Consider the following 9097-nt stretch of genomic DNA (forward strand, 5'->3'; position numbering starts at 1 on the left):
TTGTTTTATATGAATTAATTACACTGTACATTTCAATGCATTTGTCTTAGCTAGAATATTCTTAGCGTGATAAATAGTGACCAGACTTGTGTGTGTTAGCTAATCCCACTTAGAAGGTGTAAATCCTTAGGCCACAAAGGTTGAAAAGTAGACATGTGTGCAGAAGGGAAGTGATGCACTCTTTAATGACAAAGCTGCCAGAAGTAAAAAGAGCTAAGATTTGCACAGAGCTCTTTATTAATATATTCATGCAAACTGAATAGCTTTGTTAGCTAGTTTAAGCACTGGGCTGGTTAGAATATTTTTATATTCATAAAATGTAGTAAACATTTTTCTAGCAAAGTCATTGTTGGACTTCAGCATCTGATACATTTTCTAAAGCAGTTGTGGTTTTATTAATTTACGAGTTCCCTGATAAGGCCATCTTTGGTATTGCCATTAAATTATTCTTCCTGCTTTTATATTACCATGTGGTAAGAACAGCTTTTCATGTTAACTATTGTAGTCTCTTTCTGCTCTCTGCTCCTTCAAAAATGGAATTCCATTTAAAAAAAAAAAAAAAGACAGAGGAAAAAAACCCAACACACCCTGACTTAAAGAATACTAGTTGCAAAACTAGCAGCACATGCTGTAGATCATATGATCTCAGAAAAAAAAAAAACCACCACCCTAAGCACAGCTTTGCATATGTTATGGGACTAAACAAGAATGTAAAGACAACAAAATTCTGATTAGAAGCTCTGACCAAGTCAGTTTCTTTTTTCTTTAGGTCAGAGTGTGGGTCATAGGACCTTCTGAAATGTTGCTTTTTGCTTAATGTGAAGCCTCTGGGGTTTTTTTCTAGCAGCCCTTTCATGAGTGCTCCAGAAATAAGACATAACATATGTGCTGCCCGAAGATTCTGTATTAGCGAAACTAAAGTTCAGCTCCTAAAGCCATAATGAGACACAGAAGTTCCTTGTGAACAAAGCATTTCAGATACTTTGCTACATTTTAGGTATCTGAACTTCACCTCATTTGGAAAACTTAAATTACCAAATTATTCTGAATAGATCATTACAAAAAAAAAAAGAAGGAGGAAGAGTACAAAATGGAAAGTAAGAATTTGTCATCAGTGCCATTAATTAAATCAGTTATTGTTCAGTCCAGCAGAACTGCAAGATCTGTTTCACATATGAGCAGGAAGGCTGAGATTGTCACTTAGATGATTTTGCTATCCTGATTCGGTAGAAATTAAGCCAGCTGGTCTTCAGTCAGAGGATGATTTCTTGAAAGTACTGCAGCATCATGTATCCAAGTAACATCTTGGTCACCAGCAGTGCAGCCAGTGAGATTTCATGTTCTCACCCTGCATTTTTCCTTTGAATTTTGGAAAAAAAAATTCAAAGCATGACAGTATTCAAACCTTGTAAGATCTTAAAGGTAAAATCTTCCAGCACCACCTCAGAGGTGATCAACAGAGACGATAGTTCTGTGCTTATAGCTATGGCAGTGAACTGGGTATACATGTTAGTCACCAACACCTTGTGATCACACAACGCATAAATTATGTAATAAACCATGCATAAATTATATAATACTGATGTAAAACTACTGAGAGAACACAGCAGCAAACAGGTCATCCATTAGATGTGCCGGGGCTTGGGTCTGAGTATTTCCTGAATCTCCCAGTGCTAAAGTTCCAGCAGTTTCGTTCTCTACGAAATATTTCAGGTTTATTTCAAGATAATAATTACTTTGACTTCTACAAGTGGAGGAGTGATTTGTTTTGTAGAAAGCAGCTTCTTTTTCCCCAGATGGTATGATGTGCTTTATGATGTGTAATGAGATTAAACTGAAGTGGGTGATACTGAGAGAGGAGAGGATGTAAGAGGCTTATAAAATGGAGCATTTATGTTTCTGCGAGATATGCTAAGACATTTCTGCAGCTGTTGACACTGCCTAGATTGTCTTGCAAGATCATTAGGCAAAATAATTTTACTAGTTGTGTGATGGCAGTGGCTGCTTATTTCATTCTCCTTAGCAGAGTGGCAGAGCAGAGCACTCCTGTGCAGGTTGGCTTTGGGAGGCCATCTGTAACTGTTACTGACATATCTGCAGTTTTAAAATGATGAGTCTCTGGGAATGGAAATTATAGAATCACCTTAGCACACATCACACTGGCGTAATTAACTGTTAATTAACTTATCTCTTTGGGGTATTTCTTTTTATGAATGTAATTGTCATGCTGCTTGACTCTGAGCTAAATTGCACAGAGCCATATGAACATTAGAGCTCACTTGAGATTAGTTTAGGGATCTCAAAAAAGGTGCTGTATGATAATCTGTCAGTAAAATGTTAAATTTCAGGTTTTTTACTTTGACCAAAAATGTTAGGCGCAAGAGGAAAGTCATAATGACTTTTGTAATACTCTATTTTTATGCTGTCAGTAGGGTGTTATTTAAGAATGCCAGTTCTGAGCCAAAGTCAGCTGGAGAAAAATCAGTTTGAACTTCTGATCCCAAACCAGCAAGTAGGAAAGCCCATCAAGGCTAGCATGGCAGCAGAGCTTTTACTCTGCAGCTGACCTTTTCTGACAGTAAAGAAGGATCTTTTCTGCATCTTGGGCTGGTGAATTCAGTTTACTGTATCTCTAGTTCTTGCTTGTGCTGTCTGTTCTTCGTAGAGAGAGCCTGAGGGAGACCTTGCTGCCTCTTAGGTGACATTCACACACTTCTTTCCCTGAGCCACGAGTGGCAGCTGAATATTAAAGTCCTGTTCTGCTAATGCCACCCAAAACTAAGGGTTCATGTACTGTTTTAGCTTGTGCCTGCCACTAAGTAAAGAGTTGCTTTTTCTTTTCGCATGCTTCAACCATTGCAGATGTGTCCAGGTGACAGCAGGTCTGAAAGAGCTTATGAGATTCAGTTTGTTCCTGTGAACAACAAGAAATCAAATTTACAAATACGGTACAATGAAACCTTAAATGGGGTTGACTTCTGGCTCCCTGTATCACTTTCAGTGTGAGCTTGTTTACTTCCAAGTTCCCAATACAGAATCTATAAATGTGATCGCAAACAAAGTCTCCTCATGAATACTGAAGAAAGGTGACACTCAGACACTTTTCATCCTACCATGGTATTGGAAATTAAATTCATCTGATGAGGTTGTTTCTAAGTCTATGAATGTATATGGGGAAACCCCAAATACATATCTTTTATTCACTATCCAGCATGAAGACAATTTTGTATTTTAAATGCTAAAGAAATAAACCTTTAAAGATCTTTTATGCCCTAAGTAGGTATATTTTTTGTTTTACGTTTTCTTTTATAATGAAGTTCAAGCAAAATATTTCTTATATTTCAGAAGGGACACTTAGATTAGCCAGTGCTGTACTTTACAGACTACAAGAACAGCTATAAAGTAAACGTCTAAAATTGAAATTGTGTTTTTAAATATGTGAATTAGAATTCCTTTAAGTCAAACATGTCTCCTTAGCAATTGTATATACTTAGACAAAAAGTGAAACTGTTACAGCTGCTTGTCTCTATAGTTGTTTGTGTTTGGTGATTTGTTTATATTGCTTTCTCAGTTGCTCTAAGGGTATTAAGAGCTCCATGTAAATCAGTAATGTTAGAAATAGAAGTCAGAAGTAAATTTCTTTAGAAGTGGTAGACTTTGTTTCCTGGACGAGGACCAAGACTAAGCATCAGCTAACCTTGTATTATGTACTATAAAACTTCAGTGTTGCAGCATTGTGCTGAAAGTATTTGACATCTGTTCAACGGGACCACTTTCTAATCCTTTTTGTAATTCCCAGCATCTCTTCAGGTGTGTGAGACATTTCTAATTTGATCACAAGTATTAGTTCATCTTTTTGGAAGAATAAAACTGAGTTATCAACAAGCTGAGAAATAATTCAGGAAAAAAGTTTTTGATCTCTTGAATTATTGTTGAACTTGCATTGAGGATATAATTTCTATATTTTGGAAAAAAATATTGCTATGTTTTTGAATACACTTGAAACTTTAAATGCAAAAGCAAAAAAGTTAACCTTTGAAATGATCAAATTTTGGAATTTTCTCTTACTGCTACTGAATCCAAGTTAGGCACTGCCATGAAGAGGATGCTTTTAGTTGGAAACCTGTGCTGACAGAGCAGGAATCTGTTTTGTAGGAACTCACTTGCAAGGTATCACATTTTTGTTCCATCAGAGGTACAACTTCTGTTGTTGACTTCAAGGCTGCTCAAGCAGACCTGATGTGTTTAAAGATGCATATTGACTGCAAGCTTTTTATTACAGGAGCCCTTGGATATGCAGTGTAAATCTGTAACGATATATAGTGCTACTGGATAATAATGATCTGAATGCGTATTTTCTGCTGTAAATTTCCCTCATGTGGCTCCTATGATATGTGTACATAGACTATTACCTTTGCACTGAACTGAGTATACTTCATAAATGAAGAGCAAAAACAAGTAGTGTACTAAAGATGACTGTACCTTGTGGTTCCAATTGTGGAAATACTTTTGCAGAACAAAAAGTATAGCTTCAGTGCTACAAATTTGATTTTTATATTTTTTATTAACATGCATGGAAGACTAAGGATAATATTTTTTAAAAATGAACTTGTTTTTTGTACATTTTTCAATGTTTAAAACTATATGATTTAACATTACCTCTGAATACCAGTGATCAGTAAATTTTTAAAGAAAATACCTCAATTTGAGTGTTCTTCTCTTGTTAGTTGTCTGATAGGTTGAAATGGACTATAGCGCGTGATGAAGTGAGCCGTATGATGTAGATGCCTAAACTGTGCTATAGAAGGCGTATGATGATTTACTAAAAGGGAACTAAATGATACACTACAAGTGTTGATGTGCAGTTACACGATCATGGCTCATTCTTCCCAACTGGACATTTTCCTCATGAATGGCTTGTAAATTGAATTTTCAGCGTGAAGCCAAATTAAAAATGAAACAAAAAATGTTTGGTTTCCTCTGGATTTTGTTTTAGATTTTTTTTATAAACAACACGGTTTACAATAAGGGAAAGGATACAAACCCTAACTGTGAATGAGACTGAGTCTGTATATGTTTAGGTTTGCTTTGTTGATATATGTTCCCTGTCAGTGTGTGTAGGAAAACAGTGTTTCTTTACCTGACAACTGGGAGCATGAAATACAGGGGCTTAAGGGGGAGGTTTGTGTGGAAAAAAAAAAAAAAAAAAGAAAAAAAAATATCCCTGTATGACAGCGATCTTGACTCCAGTTCTATTATGTGTGCTTAAAGAATATTGAAAGATCAAAAAATATTTGGAAAAGGTGCTCCAGAACTCTGGAGAATAAAGCTGTCTAAATTAGACTGAAGTAGCTCTGGCTACTGGCATTTGTCCAGGGAATAGCCAAGAAGGGATCCAACAGTTCAGATGCCTACATACCTGAAAACTTGATAATGGAGGGTGGAAAAAAGGCATACTCTGAGGTCCAGTGGATATAAGCTGAACCATTAAGAATACAAGTGAAACAGTGGGGAAGCTTACCAGATAAAGTGCATGTATTCATCATGATGTGAAGATTTCAAGGGAAGACTTGTTAGTGTTTTTTGTAATGTTATTCTCTAATTTCAAGTGATGAAGTTGTGATTTAGCCTCAGCTGGTGTCTAAGTACCATGCAGCTGCTTTCTCATGCCTAGTGGGAAGAGGAGGAGAATTGGGGGGAAAAAAGGAACAACCTGAGTGTCGAGATAAGAACAGTCAGGGTCAAATCCCCAAATCGGAGTAGCAGAGACAATGCACTGATGAGCATATAGTCACTATAGAAGTGATAATACAGTGTTAATAGCAATTAACATAGAATTTAATTCATTGGCTATTCTCATCCAAAATCAAATTCCCTTGAGGTACGCATCGGAATTCCCAGTCCTTCCACATTACCCAGCAAATGTACCCAGGTCCTTGAGCAACAGCAGTCCCACAGATGGGTGTACCTTTGCCTGAGGCAGGAGTAACCCAGATTGTTTTCCCCAGCAGATTTTTTTACATGCACTATAGGAACTTTATCCCCTTCTACAGTAGGTGGAAATTTTGATTGAGCAGGGCCAGCCCAGCTGGCAGATCCCCTAGTGTTCATTAACCAGGTGGCATTTGCTAAATGTTGGAAAGTCCCACCTTGTTCTGCCTCTTCTTCCTGTTCTTGTGGTGACCTTGCTTTGTTCTCCTTTACTAAAGAAGCTGACTTTTGTGTCCATTTCTTCTTGTGTATAGGGGCAACTGATACCAGCACAGGCTGGTTCCCTGGTTCAGGTGCTGTGCCTGACACCAGGGTTGGAGTAACCTCAGTGCCTGTCACTGAGGTTGGAGTAGCTGCAGTTTCTTTTGTCTTGTCATCAGATTCAGAGACCTTCTTTTTCTCTTGAGGATAATGAATAATGGCAAAGATTACCTGGGAGGCCTGGGCCAGGCCCCAGCATGTTGCAATCCTTTGTGCCTCTCTGGAATAGACAGGGTGACAGCATACTTTTTCCAGATGTTTTACTAGCTTTTCCAGATTCTGCACTTCTTCAAGGGTGATGTTCCAATATGCTGGAGATGCCCACTGTCCTAGGTACTTGCCCATGCTATTCCACACACCCTCCCACTCAGAAATATCCAGCCCCAGAGCAAATCTCTGGGTGGGATTCTTAAGTAGCTGTTTAACCTTAGACCAGCCCTGGAACACATGCAGGAGACATAGCAATAGGAACATGCTGGTTTGAACAGCCCAAGGATATTCAGAATTCTCAAAAGGTATCTGCTTCATGGATTGGGTCTCTGAGGAGAAAAGGTAAAGGCATAATTATTAATAGTTTCCAACAGATGGCTCACAAAGTCCAGAGCTGATGGCAGTGCTGAGTAAAAACACCAGATGAGTTTCAAGTCCAGCCATTCCATCATATCATAAGACAGAGTTCCATTAAAAAAAGAGTTACATTAAAATCATAACCTTGGCCCAGTTCCCACGGGTGATAAACAGCACAAAGGGGGACACACAGACTGCAAGTAAGGCATCACATAACATAACTTTAAGAACAAGCACACTAACTTTGAGAGCAAATAAATCAACAGTACAACTAGCAGCTATTAAATTAATAATGCTTATATTTGTTCTAATGTGTTCTTGTCTGATTTGTTATTATCTCAACCCGTTGGGCCCCACATCACATGCCAAAAAGAACTGTTACAGTTTAACCCCAGCCAGCAACTAAGTACCATGCAGCCACTGACACCCCCACCCCCTCTCCCCCAAGTGGGATGAGGAGGACAATGGGAAAAAGGTAAAGTCCGTGGCTTGGGATAAAAACAGTTCCATAATTTAAATAAAATAAAATATAACAATGTTATAATAGTAATTGTAATGAAAAGGGAGACAACAAAAAGAGAGAGAGAAATAAAACCCAAGATAAGTCTACAGTACAATTGCTCACCACTCTGATCAATGTCAGACCCTGTCCCCTGGCAGCAATTGGCCCCTCCCAGCCAACTCCCCCGATTTATATACTGGGCATGACGTTCTGTGGTATGGAATATCCCTTTGGACAGGTCAGGTCAGCTGTCCCAGCTATGCTCCCTCACAGCTTCTTGTGCGCCTCCTCACTGGCAGAGCATGGACACTGAAAGCCCTTGACTTGGGGCAAGCACTGCTGAGCAACAACCAAAACATCAGTGTGTTATCAATATTATTCTAATATTAAACCTAAAACATAGCACCGTACCAGCTATTAGGAAGAAAACTAACTCTATCCCAGCTGAAACCAGGATAGGCGTGGATGCAGAGTTTGAGTATTTTCTTTTGCCTGAAAGAGTCTTTTCTGTCTTTTGTGTGAAAGAACAGACATCTCTAGATGATAGCAAATGCATGTAATTTTTTTCTAAGTAATAAAAAAGACTGAATATTGTATTTGTCTAAAACACAATTTAATCTAGTTATTTCTTCTTTCAGTAAGTCCTACTAGTCATGCAGCAATGTGGCATGTGGCTTTTTATGAAGAAAAGCTTTAAAACCTCAACTTCTTTTTGTTGCTTTTTCTTTTGCTCTAAAATGCAAATAACTTATGTCTTCTATTTTATGAAAGTAGATTAAACTAGAAAATTATTCAACTAATGCCAGAGGATAAAATCAGAGTGTGGTACAGTTTCACAAATGCTTATTCATTACAAAATGGAAGTGATTGACATAATTTAAATATTACAGATGTGTAGATGCATAAAATGCGTGTCAGATTTCTTTCTTCCAGAGGTAAAGATTCCCCTACCTGATACCATCTCGATTTAACCCCTCTTTTCCCTGCTGCATGCCTCAGGGTATCATGAGGCCTGCCAGAGGTGACAGGTTATAGCCCTGGCTTTGCTCTGCCCTGGCAGCAGAGTTCCACTCTGCATCTCCTGCCACTGAGCTGCTTGGATCAACAGGGAACCGATGGGGGTCTAAATCTGCAGCCAGCCTCTCCTTGCTGCTCTCTTGTTTTGGCATCTTTTCAGGTGACATGGTCTCTCCTAAGGTAGCAGCAAGAGCTGTGACGCTTCACATCATTCCTTCTCCATCTTCATCTTCCCACCTTTCTGTACCACTCTCCTCTCTTAAAGACCAGGTTGCTCAGGGCCCCATCCAACCAGGCCTTGAAGTGTTGCTTCTTTCCTTTCCCTGACTTTTTTTCCCAACATATTACACTACCTTGCAGTCTGTGAATAAGGTAATTTTTTGTCAGACTGCCAAAGGATATTTTTATTGTTATTGTTGTTACTATTACAACAATTATTGTTGTTACTATTACACAATTATTATTATTGTTGTTATTATTACCTGGGGGTGCTGGTCGACAGCCAGCTGAACGTGAGCCAGCATGATGACACAGTCCATGCCATCCTGGCCTGTATCTGCAATAGTGTGCCCAGCAGCACCAGGGAAGTGGTTCTCCCTCTGTACTTGGCACTCGTGTATGAGGCCACACCTTGAGTCCTGTGTCCAGTTCTGGGCCCCTCAATTCAGGAAGGACATTGAGGTGCTGGAGCAGGTCCAGAGAAGGGCAACAAAGCTGATGAAGGATCTGGAGCACAAGTCCTATGAGGAGTGCTGAGAG

General features: G+C 38.9%; 1 long non-coding RNA gene across 1 annotated transcript; it reads right to left on the reverse strand.

Annotated features, from left to right (window-relative positions):
- Positions 1–1800: 1800 nt before the first annotated feature.
- LOC135416454 (uncharacterized) lies at positions 1801–8598 on the reverse strand. Its single transcript, XR_010431587.1, has 3 exons — positions 6424–8598; positions 5522–5670; positions 1801–2914 (listed from the first exon to the last, which is right to left on the reverse strand). It is a non-coding gene; the product is annotated as an uncharacterized LOC135416454 (long non-coding RNA).
- Between the last annotated feature and the right edge of the window lie 499 nt (positions 8599–9097).

The sequence above is a fragment of the Pseudopipra pipra genome, chromosome 1, assembly GCF_036250125.1.
Source record: "Pseudopipra pipra isolate bDixPip1 chromosome 1, bDixPip1.hap1, whole genome shotgun sequence".
In the NCBI taxonomy this organism is placed as follows: Eukaryota; Metazoa; Chordata; class Aves; order Passeriformes; family Pipridae; genus Pseudopipra; species Pseudopipra pipra.